The sequence below is a fragment of the Phyllostomus discolor genome, chromosome 8 (genome assembly GCF_004126475.2).
Source record: "Phyllostomus discolor isolate MPI-MPIP mPhyDis1 chromosome 8, mPhyDis1.pri.v3, whole genome shotgun sequence".
Taxonomy (NCBI): domain Eukaryota; kingdom Metazoa; phylum Chordata; class Mammalia; order Chiroptera; family Phyllostomidae; genus Phyllostomus; species Phyllostomus discolor.
The window spans coordinates 65,074,225-65,095,579 of record NC_040910.2 but is presented as its reverse complement, the minus strand read 5'-3'; the positions used below and the strand labels follow the sequence as shown (position 1 = coordinate 65,095,579).

The 21,355-nt window shown below is 40.1% G+C and overlaps 1 pseudogene; it reads right to left on the bottom strand.

The window, feature by feature from the left end:
• Positions 1 to 2,647: 2,647 nt before the first annotated feature.
• LOC114515392 overlaps positions 2,648 to 21,355 on the bottom strand; it is a 97,736-nt pseudogene continuing 79,028 nt past the window's right edge.

Genomic DNA, 21,355 nt, shown 5'->3' with positions numbered 1-21,355 from the left:
TTTTCTTCAATGTCTTATAATTATCTGAGTACAGATATTTCCTTCCTTGGTTAAATTTATTCCTAGGTGCTAGTATAGATTTTGATGTAATTATAAATGATTTTTTTCTTAATTTTTCTTATAGTTCATTATTGGTATATAGAAATAAAGTTGATTTCTGAATATTTATTTTGTTAATTCATTTATCAATTCCAGTAGTTTTTGATGAACTCTTTATTTAGAATTCTCTATATGTAGTATCATGTCATCTGCAAATAATGACAGTTTTACTTCTTTCCAATTTGGATGACTTTTATTTCTTCTTCTTTTCTGACTGCTGTGGCTAGGTTGAATAAGGGTGGTATAAGTGGACATCTTAGTCTTGTTTCTGAACTTAAGGAAAACATTTTTTAGTTTTTTCCTATTGTGTATAATATTGGCTGTGGGTTTGTCAAATGTGGCCTTTATTACACTGAGGTATGTTCCTTCTATTTCCACTTTGCTGAGAGTTTTTATCAGAAATGGGTGCTGGATTTTGTCATTCTTTTTTGTATGTATTAATATGATCATATGATTTTTATCCTTCATTTTGTTTATGTAGTGTATCACATTAATTGCTTTGTGGATATTGAATCAACCTTGTGTCTCATGAGTGAATCCCAACTGACATGATGCATGATCTTTTACATGCATTCTTGAAGTCAGTTTGCTAATATTTTGTTGAGGATTATTGCATCTATGCTTATCAGGAATATTAACTTATATTTTTTTGTAATGTCTATGGTTTTGAAATCAGGATGAGGATGGCCTTGTAAAATGAGCTGGGGAACCTTCCCTTGTCTTGAATTTTTGGGGTTAATTTGAGAATAGGCATTAATTCTTTTTTGAATGTTAGGTAAAATTTACTTGTGAAACCATGTGGAACAGGACTTTTGTTTGCTGGGAGTTTTTTTGATTAGTGCTTCTATTTTGTTGGTTGCAGTTGTTCTGCTCAGATTTTCTGTTTCTTTGTTATTCAGGTTTGGAAGATTACATGTTTCTAGGAATTTATCCATTTCTCCAGATTGTCCAATTTGTTGGCATATAGTTGTTCATAGGGTTTTCTTACAATATTTTATATTTCTCTGGTGTCAGTTGTCACTTCTCTCTCATTTCTGATTTTATTTGGATCCTCTCTCTCTTTTTTCTTGATGAGTCTGGTTAAAAGTTTGTCAATCTTGTTTATATTTAAAAAAAAACAGCTCTTGGTTTCATTGATCTGTATTGAGTTTTTAGACTCTATTTCATTTATTTCTTTTCTGATGTCTACTATTTCCTTTCTTCTACTCACTTTGGCCTTTGTTCCTTGTTTTTTTCTCTTTATTTTTTTTTTCAGGTGTAAGCTTAGTTTGTTTATTGAGATTTGTCTTATTTCTTAAGGTTGGCACATATTACTATAAATCTCCCTCTTAGAGCTCTTTCTCTGTGTCCCATAGATTTTGGGTGATTATGTTTTTATTTCCATTTGTCTCAAGGTAACTTTTGGGTTTTTCCTTGATCTCATTGTTAACTCATTTATTATTTAGTGACATGTTGTTTAGCCTCCATGTTTTTGTGTATTTTTCATTTTTTTCCTTGTAATTGATTTCTACTTTTATACCATTGTGGTTGGAGAAGATGCTTGATATGATTTCAATTTTCTTATAACTATTGAGAGTCATTTGTGGCCTAACATGTGGTCTATCCTAGAAAATGTTCCATGTGCACTTGAAATGTATATTCTACTGCTCTGGGGTGAAATGCTCTAAAAATATCAATTAAATCCATCTGGTCAAATGTGTCATTGAAGGCTGCTGTTTCCTTCTTGAACTTCTGTCTGGAAGATCTAGCCAGTGATGTCAGTGGGGTGTTAAAATTCCTTACTATGACCATATTACTGTTGATTTCTCCCTTATGTTCATCAAGACCTGCTTTATATATTTAGATGCTCCCATGAGGGGTGCATACATGTTTACAATGATTATATCCTTTTTTTGGATTGATCCCTTTATCATGTCATGTCCTTCTTTGATTCTTTTTAAAGCCTTTGTTTTATTCCTTCACTTAATTTACTTTTGAGTGTTCTCATCTTTATTCAGGAAAGAGAGAGGGAATACTGGCTCTTCCTTCCCCACCCTTCTTTTGAGCTGAGTTCGCTGACTCTCGGAAGACCAGGAGAGAGTAAGGGTGTCTAGAACTAGCTGAGGAGGTAAATGGGCAGGAGGTGGAGAAGGAGACAGGGGTTCCCAGGGTAGGAAGGGGCAGCTAGCATTGTGTTTACATTCAGCACCAAGGTGGGAGGATGGGGTATACCCTGAGGGTGCCTGGAATGTGGGCTGTCAGTCACACGTGTGCAAAACGGCGAAGTGAAGCAGTGTTGGACTTTTTGAGGTTTTCCTCCCTTCTGACCTTGCCTCCTGTTGTGCCTCCCAGCCTCAGCCAGTGTTATCTGTGGTCCAAACAGGAATCCACCCATTCAAGCCAAAGAGGAAAGGAAGAGGAAGGCTGGGAGCTGGAACATAGCTGGGGGGTAGCACACAGAAGGTGCTACTATAAATACTACAAGAGTTTAGCCAACCCTGAGCTACACTGTCTTGAAATGAACATTCCTCTCTTTGGGTGTCGGTGTCCCCTTTGTCCCTCCACTTTCTCATCCCAGCCACTCATAATCCAACTTCTTGCTGTCTTCCTCCTGGTGGGTATCACTGTGGTGCCATCCTTGTCTTCCTTGGAGAGGTGGGCCTGGGAGTCCAGCACAGACAGCAAGAAGAGGCTAGTGCCCATGCTGACAGTGGACAGGGAAGCAGCTGCAGTTCCATGGGTGGCGGTGTCAGGGGCAGGGCCAGAGCTACAGCTGGGACAGCAGGTGGGCTTGGGACTACTGTCAAATGAAGTAGCTCAGCTCTGGAGCAGTGACCTGCCTAGCCCTCTCAATGGCTCCCAAGACCTGCTGCGGGTGCTATTGGGGAAGGTAGAGGAGGACCTGGGCACAGATCCTATTTGGTCTCTCAATGATTTTGGCCTGCTTGTGCATCTCAGTGTTCAGGCCTAGTATGTCTCATGGTACTTCATAAAATGACACTACATCTGAACTTCTCACTGGCCAGCTGGTTGCTGTCAGGCTTCAAGTGGTGATACAAAGCCTGCAGGAGCTAACACTTGTCTTTGGAGTGGCTGCAGGAGTCAGGGATGGTGAAATCGAGTTGCTGGGGTAGGAGCCAACAAACCCAAGTGTCAGCTTTGTGGAAATGTCATGTCAGTGGCTGCATAGGGCACAGGGTGTAGCCAGCTATGCACCTTAGCTCTGGCAGCTAGAGGATCTGGTGGCTATGCCTTTGTCCCAGAGCATGTGGGCAGCTCCCAGACCACTGCCACCACCTTACCACTCTGCCTTGCTTGCTTCCTATACCACCTCCCTGTGCACCACCTGGACCTGCCTTCCTGGGTCCCCAGCATGCTTCTCCGCTCCTCCTGCTACCCACCTCCTGCCACCCACATCCCCTCATACCCTGCCACTGCTCCTATCGTCTCTATAGCCTTTGTTTTAAAATCTATTTTGTCTAATAAAAACATTGCTATACCAGCTTATTTCATCTTCATTTGCATGAAATATCTTATTCCATCCCTTTGTTTTCCATCTATGTGTGTGTTTTGATCTGAAGTGAGTCTCTTGTGGGCAGCATTGGTATGGGTCTTATGTTCTTATCCATGTAGTTTCCCTGTGTCTTTTGATTGGAACATTTAATCCATTTTCATTTAAGGTAATTATTCATTGATATGTAGTTATTATCATTTTATTATTCATATTTTTATTTTTTTCTTAAACAAGACTTGTCTTGTACTGCTGGTTTGGTAGTGATGAACTCTTTTAGCTTTTTTTTTTTATCTGAGAAGCTCTTTATCTGTCCTTCAATTCTAAATAATAGCTTTGCTAGGTAGAGTAATTGTGTTTGTAGGTCCTTGCTTTTCATCACTTTGAATGCTTACTGCTCAGCCCTTCTGGCCTGTGAAGTTTTTATTGAGAAATTAGCTGACAGTTTTATGGGAGGTCCCTTGTAGGTAACTAAATACTATTTTTTTACTCTGCTTTTAAGAGTCTCTTTGTCTTTAACCTTTGGCATTTTAATTATGATGTGTCTTGATGTGGGCCTCTTTGGGTTCATCTTGTTTGAGTCTCTGTGTTTCCTGGACTTGAATGTCCAGCAGGTTAGGGAAGTTTTCCATCATTATTTTTTCCCATTATTTTTAGGTTTACAACTCCTTGTTCTCTCTCTCTTCCTTCCAGACCTCAATGATGAAAATACTGGAATGCTTCAAATTGCCCCAGAGGCTTCTTAGACTATCCTCATTAAAAAAAATTCCTTTTGCTTTTTGCTGTTCTGATTGGATGTTTTCTGCTACCTTATCTTCCAAATCACTGATTCAATCCTCAGCTACATCTAATGTGATATTGGTTCCTTCTAATGTGTTCTTCGTTTCAGTTACTGTATTCTTCACTTCTCACTTGCTCTTTTTTTATGGTTTCTGTTTCCTTTTTTATGCTTACTGTCTCTTTGCTGAAATTTTCCCTGAGTTCATCCATTTTTCTCCTAAGTTTATTGAGCATCCTTATAACTAGTGTTTTGAACTTTGTATCTGGAACTTTGCTTGCTTCCATCTTATTTATTTTTTCTCCTGGAGATTTCTCCTGTTCTTTTATTTGGGGCATGTTTGTCTTTTCATTTTTGCTGTCTCTCTGTGTTTATTTCTATATAGTAAGTATATCTGCTATGTCTCCTAGTCTTGTAAGGGTGGCTTCACATAGTAGGTGTCTTGTGGGGCCCAGTGGTACAGTATCCCTGATTGCCTGATTTGGTTTCTCCAGGTATGTCTCGTATGGGTTGTGTGTGCCTTCCTGTTGTATTTGAATTATGACTGCCATTGGCATGTCGGTGCTGGGTTTGACCCACAGGTGGGCTGGTTGTGAAGATTAGCTCCAAACACTGTGTACAAGCTGCTGTTCAGGGACTGACCCCAGGGAGTGGGCTTTGCTCAGTAGTGTTGATGCCTGCTGAGACCTCTCAGTGGGTGTGCCTCTTCTGAAAGTTTCTGGATGGTGTTCTGTTGTGGTTTGTGGTTGGTTGTTTGGTGTGTTGGTTTGGGGCTTCCTTGGAGGGACACTGGTACGGCCCAATATCAGATACTGCCTATGGCGGGCCTGGGGCTGCCTGTTAGGAGCTACACAGTGGTCTGAGGAAGGTGGATTCCTGAACTGAGCCTAAATGTATGTGGGCAAGCCCTGCTATGAACAGAGGCTGGCTGCCACTAGTACTGGGCCTGGGGCAGGTTGATAAGACCTAATACACCCTGGGATCTTCCTCAACCTGCTGTCTGCCTGCAAGGCCTAGTTACTGAAAGAGTCCCAGCCTGCATGTGAGATGGGTGAAGCAGGGTGACAGGGAATCACTAGAGTGGAATGAGTAGCATTTACCAGGCTAATATCAATTCAGATTTGGCACTAGCACACTGGGCCTGAGGCCACTCAGCAAAAGTCCCAGGTTACACTGAGGCTAGCTGCCAGTTGGCTGGGCCCTACAGACACTTGCTGTGGGGCTATGTCTCAGGGGGTCATCAGGGTGGGGCTAGTGGGGTTCACCAGGCTAATGTGAGGTCAAATGTGATCATGTAGGGGAAGGGCTCAACACAAAAGATGGTGCTGGTAGGTTGTGCAGGGTTGGGCTCTACACAGGGATGATGGCAACTGTCCCTCCAGCCTTTACATTAAAACTCACAACTCAATTTCTCCCTGTATGTTTCTGGGGCCTGCCAAACCACTGTCTCTCTGCCAGAGCCTCAGGTGAGTGCCTGCAGACACGAGTTTTTATGTGGGACCCTTAACAGGATGCCTGAGTTTGCAGCAGCCTCCTATCTCACCAGGATAGAGGGAATCTCCACTGAGTTTTCACTTAAGGATATTATGTGTGCTCCTCTTCCCAGCAACGTTCTGGGCTGGGAAGCTAGGTGTGGTACGGAGACCCCTCACTCCTCAGGGGCCCTCTGCAGCTGAGTCAGCCCTCTGGGTTCTCAACAGCTACACCTGGGTGCAGGCCTGCCCATGTCACGTCTCTGCCACTCCTACCCATCACTATGTGGCCGCTGCTTTATGAACCTAAATCTTCCAAAAGGATGAAGGCAGTGCTAAAACTAACTAAAAAGTTGCCCTACACTGGTTCTTCCAGAATGGTCTTTTAAATATTGGAATGGCATTCTCCCCACTGTCCCCCTTTCTTACCCCTGAACACTTTCTGGCAAGAAGTTAATTTCTTGCCACCTGCTAAATAAGGCCCAGGGTCTGTTGTTCATGTATGGCCTGACTTGTGCAGGGGCTGTAATAATGCTGAAGTGTAAACACTTATGGGGTACAAGATAATATCTATAGCTAATTTATTCTGAAATTAAGATTTGCTGAAATGTACAAAAGAATACAACATAGAACATAATACAAATATCAGACAGAGCTGTCTTCCAATTACTGCTCACATATAAGAAAACAAAACAACTTTCCTCTCCACAAAAAATTAATGAAACTTGGCTTTTTGTGTGTGTGTGTGTGAACTTTAGAGTCAGTTGTCAGTGGTTCATTCTTTAGAATAACCTTATCAATATCAGAGTTTAATCTTTTGAGGATAGATTAAACTTTTGAAAGCTGAAAGAATCATTGAGAGCCAAATCTGGTAAATAAAGTGTATAATATATTTTTCGTTTAGAACAATGCACCATTATAAACTATAATGGTTTTCTTGCATGTTTTGAGGGCATTTCTGATGGTGATTTCTAATACTTTACCAATGAATGAAGGCTAGCAAGTAGTGTAAAACTATGAAAAGATTTATTGAAAAAAATACTGGTGGTTTGTCATAAAAAGTCAGTATTATTACCCTTTTAGTTATACCTATGCTTTGAATTTAGAAGATACTTCTCAACCAGTGTATTGTAATGCATATTTGTTATACAAGACAGAAAGTTTTCCAGTCTCTATTTATCTCACATCAGCTTTCAACCTAAATTTATCATAATCCTGAATTTATCATCAACGATTTCAAAAAGTGCTGCCTTCAGATCACACATTGCGTGAGCCTAGCCCACGGCCCCACTAAGCAATCCAGACCTTTGATACCATGAAGAAACCATAAAATCATAGAGTTTTAACTAGTCCATTATGTTCATAGCATGTTTTAAAATACCCAGAAAAGAAAAAAAAACTATTAATATTCATTTAAGTTGAGGGCTAAGATAACATAATATTATAACATTAGTTAAAATATTTTCATGTAGGCTAAACACCATTTAATTTGAAGAGAGTGGAGCCAGAGATGGCTAGCAGTCTTGTTGTGATGCGGATCACAGTGCTGCTTACCTGTGGCAGAGTCGGGGGCGGGGGGGGGGGGGGGGGGGACTTGGGAGGTTATCTTTCATCTGAGAAACAAGAAAAGAGGGAAATCAAGACTAAGCTGATAGGAGTCTTTGAGGAACTGAGCTTTTTGATAATGACATCTGTATTTCTTTTATTTAACAAACGTTTTTAGGTTATGTGTCCTTGTTTTTCTTGCTTCTTGGAGTGAACAAAGTTGGCTACAGAAAATGATGAGCAAGAACCAACAAAATATCTGGAGAACTTGTTGGCCTTTCATGACAAGCCTCTACTTGACATTTTTCTCATTTGTTTTCATTTGAAAAGTTCACTAATTTCCTTTCTCAGTTGGAAATGTGGAAATGAATTGTCCCATTACTACATCTGGTGTTGGAATGTTTTATAATTTGAGGGACCACCATTTAGCAAGATTAAGGAACTTGCAATATTTTAAGATAGGCAAGGTGTTTTCTTTATTGGAACTTACATCCTGAGGTTATAGGGGAGATAGAAAATTAGAAGGAAATGTATAACTGAACATTATAATTTAAAGTACTAAAAAGTAGTCAGAAGACAGATATCATACTGAGCAACTAACAAATGGAGGAGGTGATTCTAGGTGCCTGAATATCTCTTTGAAGAGGTCATGTTTGAACTGACATCCAAGTGTCACTGGCAGCCAAAGGACCAGTGACTGCAGAGACTGTGGTGCCTTGGGACAAGCTCGTGCGTCTGAAGAACAAGATAAAGGCAATGTGCTCATACAGTGAGAGGAGCAGAAAATAACATGAGATGAATCTAAGAGTAAGCAGGGGCCAGGTAGTGTATGCAGTGCCTGATAGTGTATGAGATACTTGAATATTATTCTAAAAATTATGAAAAGCCAATGGAGCTTTGAATTATGTTTAAAAAGATTGTTTTGGCTACTGTATGGGAATGGATTGTTCCATGGTCCTTTCTTTATTCCTCTGTAGATAATGTGTCTTTAAAAAATGATTTTAAGATTTTCTATTTATCACTAGTTATTGAGGAATTTGATTATCATATGCATCAGTATAATTTTTCTTCTTGTTTCTTGTGCTTCATGGAGTTTATTGAGCTTCATGGAATTGGTTAAGCTTCATGGAGTGTGGATTACCTAGGTAGAAAAACTGATCTAATTGGGAAGAGGGCTCAGGGTCAAGTTCTATGGCCCTCCAATAGTTTAGATTACAGTGGTCCCCAATTTTTTTTCACCAGGGACTGGTTTTGTGGAAGACAATTTTTCTACCGACAGGGGTGGGGTAGGGAAACAGGAGGTGGAGCTCAGGTGGTAATTCGAAGAAGTTTCTCTCACCTACCTGCTGCTCACCTCCTGTTGTGCAGCCAGGTTCTTAACAGGTCTGTGGCCATGGGGTTGGGGATCTCTGGTTTAGAAGTTAGACAAGGAGGGAACTGGCCAAGGATCCTGAGGAGGAGGAATAGTCAATGACATAGGAGGAAAACTGGAGTTCAGTGTCATTGAAGACAAGAGAGAAGTGTTTCAAGATTTGAGAATGTAGAAATATTTACTGAGAGCAATTTCAGGTTTTTTCCCCTTGGGGTTAGTTTCTAGATTCAGTCCCTTGTGGTCAGAGAAAATTCTTGATGTGATTTCAGTTTTCTTGAATTTGTTGAGGTTTTCTTTGTGTCCTATCATGTGGTCTATCTTTGAAAATATTCCATGTACATTTGAAAAGAATGTGTATTTAGCTTCTCTGGGATGAAGGCTTATATATATATCAGTTAAGTGCATTTCATCTAGGGCATTGTTCAATGCCACAATGTCTTTGTTGATAATTTGTTTGGAAGATCTGTTCATTTTTGACAGTGGGGTATTAAAATCCCCTACTATAATTGTGTTGATGTCAGTATCTTTCTTGAAGTCCTCCAAGATTTTCTTTATGTATTTGGGTGCCCTTATATTGGGTGCATATATATTTCCAATATTTATGTCTTCTTGGTCAATTCTTCCCTCGAGGATTATGAAGTGACCTTCTGGGTCTCCCTTTATGACCCCTTTTTGAAATCTATTGTCTGATATGGGTATTGCTACCACAGCTTTTTCTTCCTGTCTGTTTGCTTGGAAAATTTGTTTCTAGCCCTTCACTTTCAGTCTGTGTAGGTCTTTTGTCCTGAGGTGGGTCTCTTGTAGGCAGCATATGTGTAGGTCAGGCTTTCTTATCCATTCAGCTATTCTACGTTTTTTGATTGGAGCATTTAATCCATTTACATTTAGGTTATTATTGATAGATACTTATTCATTGCCATTTTTGTACCTGTGTTCCTCTCTCTCTTTCTCTTTTCCTTCCTTTCTTAAAGCAGTCCCTTTACCATCTCTTGCAGAGCTGGTTTGGTGGAGGTGTATTCTTTTAGACTTCTTTTGTCTGGGAAGCTCCTTATTTGGCTTCTACCTTGATTGAGAGTGTTACTGGGTAAAGTAGTCTTGGTTGCAGGCCTCTGGTTCTCATTACTTGGAATATTTCTTGCCATTCTCTTCTGGCTTGGAGTGTTTCCATTGAGAAGTCAGCTGCTAACCTTATTGGGGCTCCCTTGTATGTTACTTCCTGTTTCTCCCTTGCTGCCTTTAAGATTCTCTCTTTGTCTTAGAATTTTGTCATTTTAATTATGATGTGTCTTGAAGTGAGCCTGTTTGGGTTCCTCTTGTTTGGTGCTCTAGGTGTTTCCTGAATTCGTGTGACATTTTCCCTCATCAAATTAGAGAAGTGTTCCAACATTACTGTTTCAAAGTGGTTTTTTAATCCCTTGCTTTTCTTCTTGTCCTTCCGGTATCCCTATTAGATGGATATTATTATGTTTCATGTTGTCTTGCATTTTCCTTAACCCGTCTTTATTTTTTCTGAGCCTGAGTTCCTTTTCTTGGTCTTTCTGGGTGTTTTTTTCTACTTTGTCCTCCAGCTTGCTGATCCGATCTTCTGCTTCATTGAGCCTGCTTTTAATTTCTTTTACTGTGTTCTTCACTTCAGAAATTGTATTCTTCATTTCCTCTTGACCCTTGCTGATAGTTTCTATTTCCTTTTTTCATGTTGATATAGTTTGCAGTGAGTTCATTGTAGTTTCCCTGTAGTTTTTGGTAATTCTCTGTGAGCTCATTGAGCTTCCTGATAACCATTGCTTTGAACTCAATATCTGTTAGTTGACTTGCCTCTATTTCATTTAGCATTATTTTTGAGGCTTCCTCCCTTGCTTTCATTTGGGGATTGTTTCTTTGTCTTCCCATTGTTTGTGAGCCTCTTCTTGTTAGCCTCTGCTTCTTAAGTTGATCTCTTCTGGCTCCCTGTGATTATGGTGTGAACTTCTGTGGTAGAATACCTGTGAGATTCAGTGGTGTAGTCTCCTTAATCTCCCTATCTCACTGGTCTTGGGCTGTTGTTTAAGTTGGCTCTGTGTTCATCTTTGGGTTTTGATTGTTGTTGGGTCTTTCTTTGGTGGGTCCTTTTCACCAGCTGGTTAACTGAGGGTCACTCTGTCCACCACCTCTTGTATTTTGTTGTGCTGGTGAGGGTAGGTCGTGTTGGAGCTGGTTCTTCCATGTGTACAAGGTTTTGAGGATTCTCTCTTTCTCTTGTTCAGTTGTTTATACTGGGTAGTGTCTCCACTATTTAGTTGTATTTTCAGATAGGTCCTAGATTGAAGTTAGTGTGGCTTCCACTCCCTCCTTCATGTTCTTTTGTTGTTACCTGTTGGTGATTCCTTTGTTGTGGGGTTTCCTCTTCCAATGGATATCCTGGTGTTCACAGCTTCCACCTACTTTAGAGATCACAACTCTGAAGGCGTTGTTGTCTCTATATTATCAGGGGGTGAGGTGTTTCCTGAGTCCACAGGGACTTGACACTGAGACAGCATAGTCAGAAGCCAGGAAAATTCCTCTTCAAGTCCTCACTCACTTTGAAATTTACTTCAGCCTGGTTTCTTTTCCCATCCTTCCACTGTGACAATTGTTATAAGATCAGCAGTAACTTCCATATTCTATCCCATGGGCAACATTTTATACTGAACTACTTAATCTCTAAGTGACATGAAGATTTTCCCAATTCCAATGCATGCTCTTATTTCCTCACACCCCTAAGTAATGCTCAAATACCAGCTGGGTGTCTTACAATTCAACCAAGTTTTGACACTTACTTCCCAGGGATAGTGTCAAATTCCACAGGTTAAAGTTTCAGTCCTTCAAAATGGTCCCCACTTTGGATGCTTGTTGCAAATCCAGGTTACCACCTGGACTTCTGACCTGACTGACTGCCCTTGGATCAAAGGCCCCCCTGACTGCCTCCTTGGGTTCAATTAATTTGCTACAGTGGCTCACTGGACTCAAATAAGCATTTTACTTACTATATTACTGCTTTATTATCGAAGGGTGTAACTCAGAATTTTCCAGAGGGAAAAGGTGCATAGGGCAATATATGTGGGAAGGGGCATGGAGCTTCCACAATCTCCCCTAGTACACCACTCCCCACTGATCTCCACTGCCCACCAACCCAGAAGCTCTCTCAACCCCATCCTTTTGAGGTTTTATAGAAACTTCCTTATATAGGTATGATTGATTGAGTAATTGGGCACTGGTGATTGAACTGTGTCTCCAAACACTCCCTGTCCCCTGATGTTGGGGTAGGCCTGAAAATTCCAACCCCTTGATCACATGGTCACCTCCACTGGTCACCTACCCCACCCTGAGGTGCTTTCAAAAACTCATTTTGTTAATCTAACAAAGACACTCTTATTGCTCCCATCCCTTAGGAAGTCCTAAGGGTTTTAGGAGTTTTGTGTCCTAAATAAGGACAAAGATCAAATATATATTTTTTATGATGAATCACAATATCACAGACATTTTAAGCTATTAACTACTCTTGTGTATTCTTGCCCTTGCAGTTTTCTTCTTCTTTTGTAAAAAGATTTTATTTGTTTATTTTTTAGGGAGGGGAAGGGAGGGAGAAAGAGAGGGAGATAAACTATAATGTGTGGTTCCCTCTTGAGGGTCCCCTACTGGGGTCCTGGCCCACAACCCAGGCATGTGCCCTGACTGGGAATTGAACCAGTGACCCATTGGTTCACAGGTGGCACTTAGTCCCCTGAGCCACACCAGCCAGGGCTACCCTTGCTTTCTGTGAGACCCTGTTTTCTTCTCCTCAGCCTCTCTCTCCATATGTGTCTTCTCTGGTGCCTTCTCAGGGTCTCCTTTCCCTCTCTGCCCCTGCTACATTTTGGAGTTCACTTAGGTCCTTTGTGTTTAATTTTGGTCACACAACAAAGCCATCTGGGAGGTTTTAATAACTACTAATGCCTATCCTTACCACAAACTGTTTCAAAAGGAACCTCTGGAGGTAAAGCCCCATCATTATATATATTTATAATAAATATATAAAAATCATGTATAGTAAAGTATCCAAGTGGAAGAGGTGTGTGTGGATACATTGCTGGTGGGGATGCAAAGTGGTACACATCTCTGACAGTACAAAATTAATATGTATAAGGTTATTCACTCTAACATTATTAACCCAAGTTTATCAAAAATTCTTTTATGTTGTGTTTTGGAATTTAGAGCTTTGAATTTTACAGTTAGATCTGTGATCCTTTTTCACTAAATTTTTACGTGGCATTAGGTATGGATTGAAGCTCTTTTCATTTGGATATCCAATTGTCCCAGGACCATTTGTTATAAGAACTATTCTTTTCCCACTGAATTGTCTTTGTGTCTTTGTTGAAAGTCAATTGTCTGTCTATGGATGGGTTTATCTCTGGAATCTCTATTCTGTTCCGTTGATCTATCTGGCTTCCTTGTAGCTAATACCACACTGTATTGATAAGTGTAGCTTTAGAATAAATCTTGGAATCAGGCAGTGTTAGTCCTCCAACTTTGTCCTTCTTTCTCAGAGTTGTTTTGGCTACACTAAGTCTCAGCATCTCCACAGAATTTTATAATCTGTTTTTCAATTTCTACAAATATGTCTACTTGGATTTTGTTTTGGATTGTGTTGAATTTATAGATCAGCAATTTTTAACCAGTGTGCTACAAGAATTTTTGAAACATGCAATACCTGACCATTTAGTCAGGGGCACTGACCTCTTTTCCCTTAGACAACAGCCAACACAACAATAGCTGTCTGCTGTGAATGAATACAAATTATACCTATTTTTGTCAGATCAGCAACAAATATATTTTTGGGTGTGCAACAGAATTTTACTAAGTTGGCTGTGTGCCATGAGATGAAAAAAGTTGAAAATCACTGTCATAGACCCATTTGGAAAGAATTGACTTTTTTTAAAGGTTTTATTTATTTATTTTTAGAGAGGGAAGGGAGGGAGAAAGAGAGAGAGAGAAACATCAATGTGCGGTTGCTGGGGGCCGTGGCCTGCAACTCAGGCATGTGCCCTGACTGGGAATCGAACCTGCGACACTTTGGTTCACAGCCTGCGCTCAATCCACTGAGCTATGTCAGCCAGGGCAAGAATTGACATTTTAACAATATTAAGTCTTCTGGTCCATGAATACTATCTCTCTCCATTTGTTTGGATCTTCTTAATTTCTCCTGGCAAACAGTTTTCATTATAAACTTCTTGCATATGTTTTGTCAGATTTAATACTTGTTATATACTGTTTAATACTTGTTATTTTTTTTTTTGATGTTTTAAAGAGGGCATTTTTAATTTACTTTGATTTTTATTGCCTATCTATAGAAACACCATTGACCTTTGTACATTGATGTTGTATTAGTGTTTGTAACATTTTGTGGATTTTATTGGTTTTGTTTTTGTGCTGCCTCAAATTTCAACCACAACAGTGAATAGAAATGGTTAAAGTGGACATCTTTGTTCTGCTTCTAATCTTATTGGGTCAGTATTCAGTCTCTTACAAGTAAATATGATATAATTAAATTGTATTATTCTCATTTTTCTTCTTCTATATTATGTATATTTTATATTCCATTTTATAGTATGTTGGTTTATTTGTAATAAACTTTCTACTTTATTTACTAGTGACAATCTTTTGTTTCTCAGTGGTTGCTTTAGGGTTTATAGTATAAATTTTAATTTTATCTCTGTCCACTACCTAGTAGTGCAACACAGTTCTCTGTATCGTGTGAAAACCCTGCAGTGGTCTACTTCAGTTCCCCTCTATTAGCCTCTGTGCTGTTAGTTGTTCATTTCATTTCCTCATGTTATAAAACCCATACTGCATTACATATCATTTTTAAAACCATTATCTTTTAAAATATTATATAATAATAAAAATTATGCATTTATCACGTAGTTATCTTTGGTGCTTTTTATTTTTCTTAGAAAGATCATTCAAATCTTGAAAATCCACCCATTAGCCCTGGCTGGCATAGCTCAGTGGATTGAGCGTGGGCTGCGAACCAAAGTGTCACAGGTTCAATTCCCAGTCAGGGTACATGCCTGGGTTGCAGGCCATGACCCCCAGCAACCACACATTGATGTTTCTCTCTCTCTCTCTCTGTCTCCCTCCTTTCCCTCTCTAAAAATAAATAAATAAATAAAATATTAAAGAAAAGAAAATCCACTCATCCTTAATTTATAACCCAACCAATTTATGCCTCATACATAGATATGATCCCTACTATGTACTCATATTTGGGCAGTCTCAGGTCTGTCTAACTCTGCAAAGAGGAGAAAAGTGATGGAAGTACAGGAATAAAAGCAAGTGATGGCACTACAAAAAAAATCAAGATCTTCTTTCCAATTCATGCAGCTAAACTGACTTTTCTTATTCAGGAGGTGTCTGTGCCTCTTATTGGTTATTGAGGTAAAGTGGTCAAGTGGAGTTTTATGAAGGAGAAAGTTTGACATATCTTTGCTATACAATTATGTAGTACCAAGTCCCTATTTTGAGTGCCATGTGGGACACAAATAGAAGGTGAATAGGACATTGTTTCAATTTTCAAGGATATGTCCCAGTCCTCCTGTTGCATCATTTCCTTATCCTTCCACTCTGAGGCTCTATCACCTCCTGCTTTGCCGATAATAGTTTTGCACATGGGTGGGTAGTCAGTGGTCCTAAGGTAAGGGGTGGGACATTTCAATAAGAAATTGTTCAAATTATATTCAAATTAAGGACGAATGACTCATGAGAGTTACAGAGGAACTTTAGGCTCTTTTTATAAAAAACAACAAAACACACTACCTGAAATTAAAGGCATTGTCTCTATGAATGGAGACAATGAAGCACTTCAAGTTCATATTGTTGAACAAGGTGGAGCACCAAAAATGGATAAGAATAAAAAGAGAGAGAGAAGTTGAAAAGATCAAAGATGATGCTAATGGGTGGTGGGATCAATAAAAGGAGTCCCTAAGAGATGCTGGGCTGGTAAGTCTGTAAAAGATGGCATTGTTACTGTTGGGTAAGTGAGAATTTCCCATGTGGAAAGCACTCTACACTGCCTTAACAAAGGAGGGCACTAACAAGAATGCTAGCTAGCATTTGTTAGTTTTGATTCACTTCAAATCATGTTACAAAAAAAATCAGTCTTTTAAACTTGACTTCACACATGAAAAGGCATCTTATGCTGAGCTTGGATCAGACTGGATACCAGTGTGCTCATATCCTCTGTAAAATATGGGATATCAGAGTCAGAGAGTTTGCAGGCTGGAAGGGTCTTTGGGAAACACTAGTTCTTTTTAAAGTGGGGGGTTCCTGGGGGCTGGTGGGAGGGGACAAAGAGGGAGGAATGGGAGACATCTGTAACAGTGTTGACAATAAAAAATAAAGCAGTGGAACTCTGTTTTTGGTTTTAATCATATACAGAAAACAAATATATTTTAAAATTATATTTTATTGATTATGCTCTTACAGTCTTCCTAATTTCTCCCCCTTTATCCTCCCTCTACCCTGTACCCCCCATCCCTCCAGCATCCCCCCCACTTAGTTCATGTCCATGGGTTGTACATGTAAGTTCTTTGAGTCCCCTGTTTCCTATACCATTTTTTACCTCTCCCTGCCTATTTAATGCCTACTAATTATGCTTCTTCTTCCCTGTACCTTTTTTCCCCTATTCCTCCCTTCCCCCTCCCCACTGAAAACCCTCCATGTGATGTCCATTTTTCTGATTCTGTTCCTGCTCTAGTTTGCTTTTGTTTTTTTTTTTAGGTTCATTTGTTAATAGCTATGAATTTGTTGTCATTTTAGTGTTCATATTTTTTATCTTCTTTTTCTTAGGTAAGTCCCTTTAACATTTCATATAATAAGGGCTGGGTGATGATGAACTTCTTTAACTTGACCTTATTTGGGAAGCACTTTATCTGCCCTTCCATTCTAAATGAAAGCTTTGCTGGATAGAGTAATCTTGGATGTAGGTTCTTGCCTTTCATGACTTCAAATGCTTCTTTGCAGCCCCTTCTAGCCTGCAAGGTCTCTTTTGAGAAATCAGCTGATAGCCTTATGGACACTCCTTTGTAGATAACTCTTTCCTTTCCTCTTGCTGCTTTTAAGATTCTCTCTTTTTCTTTAATCTTGGGTAACTTAATAATGATGTGCCTTGGTGTGTTCTTCTTTGGATTCAACTTCTTTGGGACTCTTTGGGCTTCCTGTACTTCCTGAAAGTCTATTTCCTTTGCCATATTGGGGAAGTTTTCTTTCATTATTTGTTCAAATAAGTCTTCAATTTCTTGCTGTTGTTCTTCTCCTTCTGGTACCCCTATAATTCGGATATTGGAATGTTTCAGGTTGTCCCAGAGGTTAGTAAGACTCTCTTCACTTTTTTTGAGTTCTTATTTCTTCATTCTGTTCTGGATGAATGTTTATTTCTTCCTTTTGTTTCAAGTCATTGTTTTGAGTCCTGGGTTTCTTTCTTGTAACTGTTGGTTCCCTGGGTATCTAGCTTTATTTCATTTTGGGTATCTTTCATTTGTTCTTTCATTTTTTAAGCAAGTTAAATCAGTTCTGTGAGCATTTTGATTATCAGGGCTTTAAGTTCTCCATCATATATGTTGGCTATATCCTCATCACTTAGCACTCTTTCTAAAGTTTTGCTTCAGTTCTTTCATTTTGGCCCTATTTCTTTGTTCAGGGTTCCTGTTAAGTTGTAAGGGGGTGGGGCCTTAGATATTCACCTGGGCAGGGCAACCCTCCTTTCTGCACTGTGGCACTGCTGTGAGGGGAGGGGTCTGAGAGGGAACAATGCTCATCTCTAGCACACTTTTCAGTGAACTCTTGTGTGAGATTGGGAGTTTCTCCCATCATGGCAACCGCTGTAGTCTACGGCCACCTCTGAGTCTCAGTTTCCCCTTAAGTCAGCCCCTCCCATGCAGCCTGCTGCCTTGCAGCAGCCAGCCCCACCCCCAAGGTCTGCAGCCTTGCTGTGGCTTCTCTCTGCCCAGTCCCTAACTGGTCTGGTTGTTCTGTTTGACTGTTTCTTTAATTCTGTGGTTGTCAGAGCTCCATGAAGTTTGATTTTATGGCACTTCTGGTCATTTACTGATTTTAGATTGATTTTTATCCTCCTTTTGGTTGTGCAAGGAAGCGAAGGGCTTCTACCTATACTTCCATCTTGGCCAGAACTCTCCCATCATCAGAAAACAAATATTTTAAAGACAAGAGCAGAAGTGAGATTGCGGGGAGAAGAGAGCCTTCTGGTTCTGAGCTGGGGTCTGAAGCACCCTGTGGAAGTCCTAGAGATCTTCAGAACACAAGTTCACAGTTACTCACTCAGTCTTATTCTCTGCTTACAAGTGAGGAAATTGAAGGCTACAAGTGAAAATGACTCATCTGAGTGTCATCATCTGAATAGAGACAACTGAGGCTTAAGATACCCCCAAAATACAGGTATGTGGCTGAGCACAGTCTCCCACAGCACTTGTTATGCCTACCTGTATTAGGCTGGTTGAGGAAGTTTCTTTGAGTAGGGTTATTTGAAAGGTCAAGGAAGGGTCTCAAAAATAATTCAAGTGGCTAACATGAGGGCCCATGGCCGGGCTCCTCAGAAGAAGGAAAAAAGTTGGTTAAAAAAAAATAGATGAGTGCATCTAATTTTGCAAGTAATTCTGCCTTTTTATAAAAACCTCCTAGGACACAAGAGGCCTCTCCAACTGGGATTTCCCAGGGCTGTGGCCTACATCATAAGCATTTCCTATGAGACCTGGGCTAGAAGCAAGAGCAATGTCCAGGCTTCAGATAAACTAACACCAACTTCAGGTCTGTTGCCTTCACATTTGGGTTTGGAAATGGTAGGGTTCTGGCTATCTCCCAGTGTGTCACTTCTTCATCTTCAGAGGCTATAATAAACATGTCTGGCTTCCACATAAATGAACTGTGAGCTACTCATGGGCACAGATCTTGTCACATAGAAAGTGGTGGTTGATAAATATCATATCCAGACCTTGAAAGGTGTTATTCATTAGAATGGGGTTTCTAGGTAGGATGTTCAACTGAGTGGTGGGAAGAAGTCATGGTATTTATGGGTAGAAAATGAACTGGTGTTTAATATTGGCCACTAACTTATTTTCAGATTCCTGGAAGATTATTTACACTTCTCAGACTTTGATTTCCTCCAGCATAAAGTGAGGAAGTTGGACTAGATGATTTCCAAGTTCTCTTCCAGCCGGAATCCTGGTATCTCTCCCTCACTTCCCTAATGACAATCGCTGCCATTATATTTACAGAGCACCCACTCGATGGGTGTGCTATTGATCACAATGCACTGCAGTACAGGGAGCATTCTCCCACTTCACAGATGTAAAATTTAGAGGCAAAGAGATTAAGTAGCTCACTCAAATTCACAGAATCAGTAAGGGACAGAACTGGGATTCAAATTCAGATTGGTCTGCCCCTGAAGTCCCTTCCACTGTGTCATGCTGCCTTGAACTTAGGATGAGAAATGAAAAGGTTGGGGGCAAGGTAATAAAGAAACTTTATAAATCACCACTTGACCACTCTTCACCCCATCTTGCTGAGGAGTTTCAGCAAGAAACTGCCTCTCCCCCCTCTGATTTGACCACTTCTAGGAACAGAATGCTCCTCCCTCATCACACAGCTCAATTTGGGGACAGTTTTAATAATGGAACTGGGTTCTTCTTAAAAATCTCTCTTATCTTCTCCTTGCAGGTCTTGTTCTGTTCTCCCAGGCCTCCTCTTTGTTATATGTTCTCCCTGTTAATGGACAGGATTTGAGTTTCACAGGGAGTCAGACTGTGAGATCACCATAGCTATGCCTGACTTTCTAGACCCTATTTAACCCAGGACTTGAGCTGGGTCTATCTGCAAATAGGAGGCTTCCATTGTTCTGTCTGTGAGACGGTTCCTGGCACACAGGATGGTCTAATCTTCTTTAGTTTTTGATTCTCTGCAGAGGGAATTCATAGTTGTGCCAAAGCTTTAAGCACCTAGCTGAATGGATTGATACTCACTTTCTTTGGCTCAAATTCTCTTTGAAAACAAAGCATGCCCAGAGGCCTAGCAGTGTTCCCCATCATCATGTCTTCTATTGCTAAGTGACACTGAGGTTACTTAGGCACCAGGGCAGCCCACAGCTTCCTGTACAGCTTTCTTGCCAGGCTTGGTTTCCTGTGTTGGCTCCTGTGTGTTTCTTGTGCATTTGGGTCTGCTCTGCTGTCTCATGGGGCAGAATGCTGGCCGCCTGGGTTCTGCCCAGGCCAGCTGACCTACAAGAAAAGCAATGGCTTGAACAACCCTGAGGACAAAGACTCAACCCCACCATTCAACGTTTCCCTCTGCCAAGTGTGATGATGAAGGACACAGCTCCTCATGTTCTCTAGCTAAAAGTTGCATAATGCACTTTCACTGGCAAAACTTCATTAAGTTTCTGTTAAAATTTAAAAGCAGGACCTGTTTAAGAAAACAGGGTATTTATAATTTCCAAAAACATTTAACATTTAAGTTTGCAAGTGTGCTTGCAGTGTAGAATGTGCTTCAACTTCTTTACTCTTCCCCTCCTACTGCCCCTGGGTTAGGGGGTAGGCTACCCAGCAGGGGGCCCAGAGCAGACCCTTCTCTGCCTCCTTCTTGTTCCTTTTTTCTACTCTTCCCCCTCTCTTCCAAGTTGTTGAATCTTGAATATGTTTTCACAAGTCCCATTTCATCCTGTATCTTCTGTTCCTCACTATGCAGCACCTGTAAGTCAAGAAAACCTCTCTTGTATATAGTGACCTCATAGCATAACCAAGACACATCGTTGTTTTAGAAATATTGTCTTTGCTGCTTGACCTAATAAATGAATTTGGCAAAACAGTGGGGCACAAAGTCAATATCTAGAAATCAAAGGCATTTGTGTATACCAACAATGAAATAGCAGAAGCAGAAATCAAGAAAAAAATCCCATTAGAAATAGCAACAAGAAAAATAAAATACCTAGGAATAAACCTAGCCAAGGAGGTAAAAGACCTGTATGCAGAAAACTAGACAACACTGAAGAAAGAAATCAAGGAAGGCACAAACAAATGAAAACATATACCATGTTCATGGACTGGAAGAATTAACATCATCAAAATGTCCATACTATGCAAAGCAATATACAGATTCAATGCAATCCCTATTAAAGTACCAATGGCATATTTCACAGACATAGAACAAACATTCCAAAAATTTATATAGAACCATAAACAACCCTGAATAGCTGGTGCAATTTTGAGGAAGAGCAAAGTAGGAGGGATCACAATACCTCATACCAAACTGTTTAACAAGGCGACTGTAATCAAAACAGCATGGTACTAGCATAAAAAACAGGCACATGGACCAGTGGAAGAGAATGGAGAGCCCAGAAATAAACCCAAGTTCTATGGCAAGTTAAATTTGACAAAGTGGGTAGCAACATAAAATGGAATAAAACTAGCCTCTTCAGCAAATGGTGTTGGGAGAACTGGACAGCTACATGCAAAAAAATGAAACTCGAGCACCAACTTACACCATACACAAAAATAAATTCAAGGTGGATAAAAGATTTAAATATAAGCTGTGACACC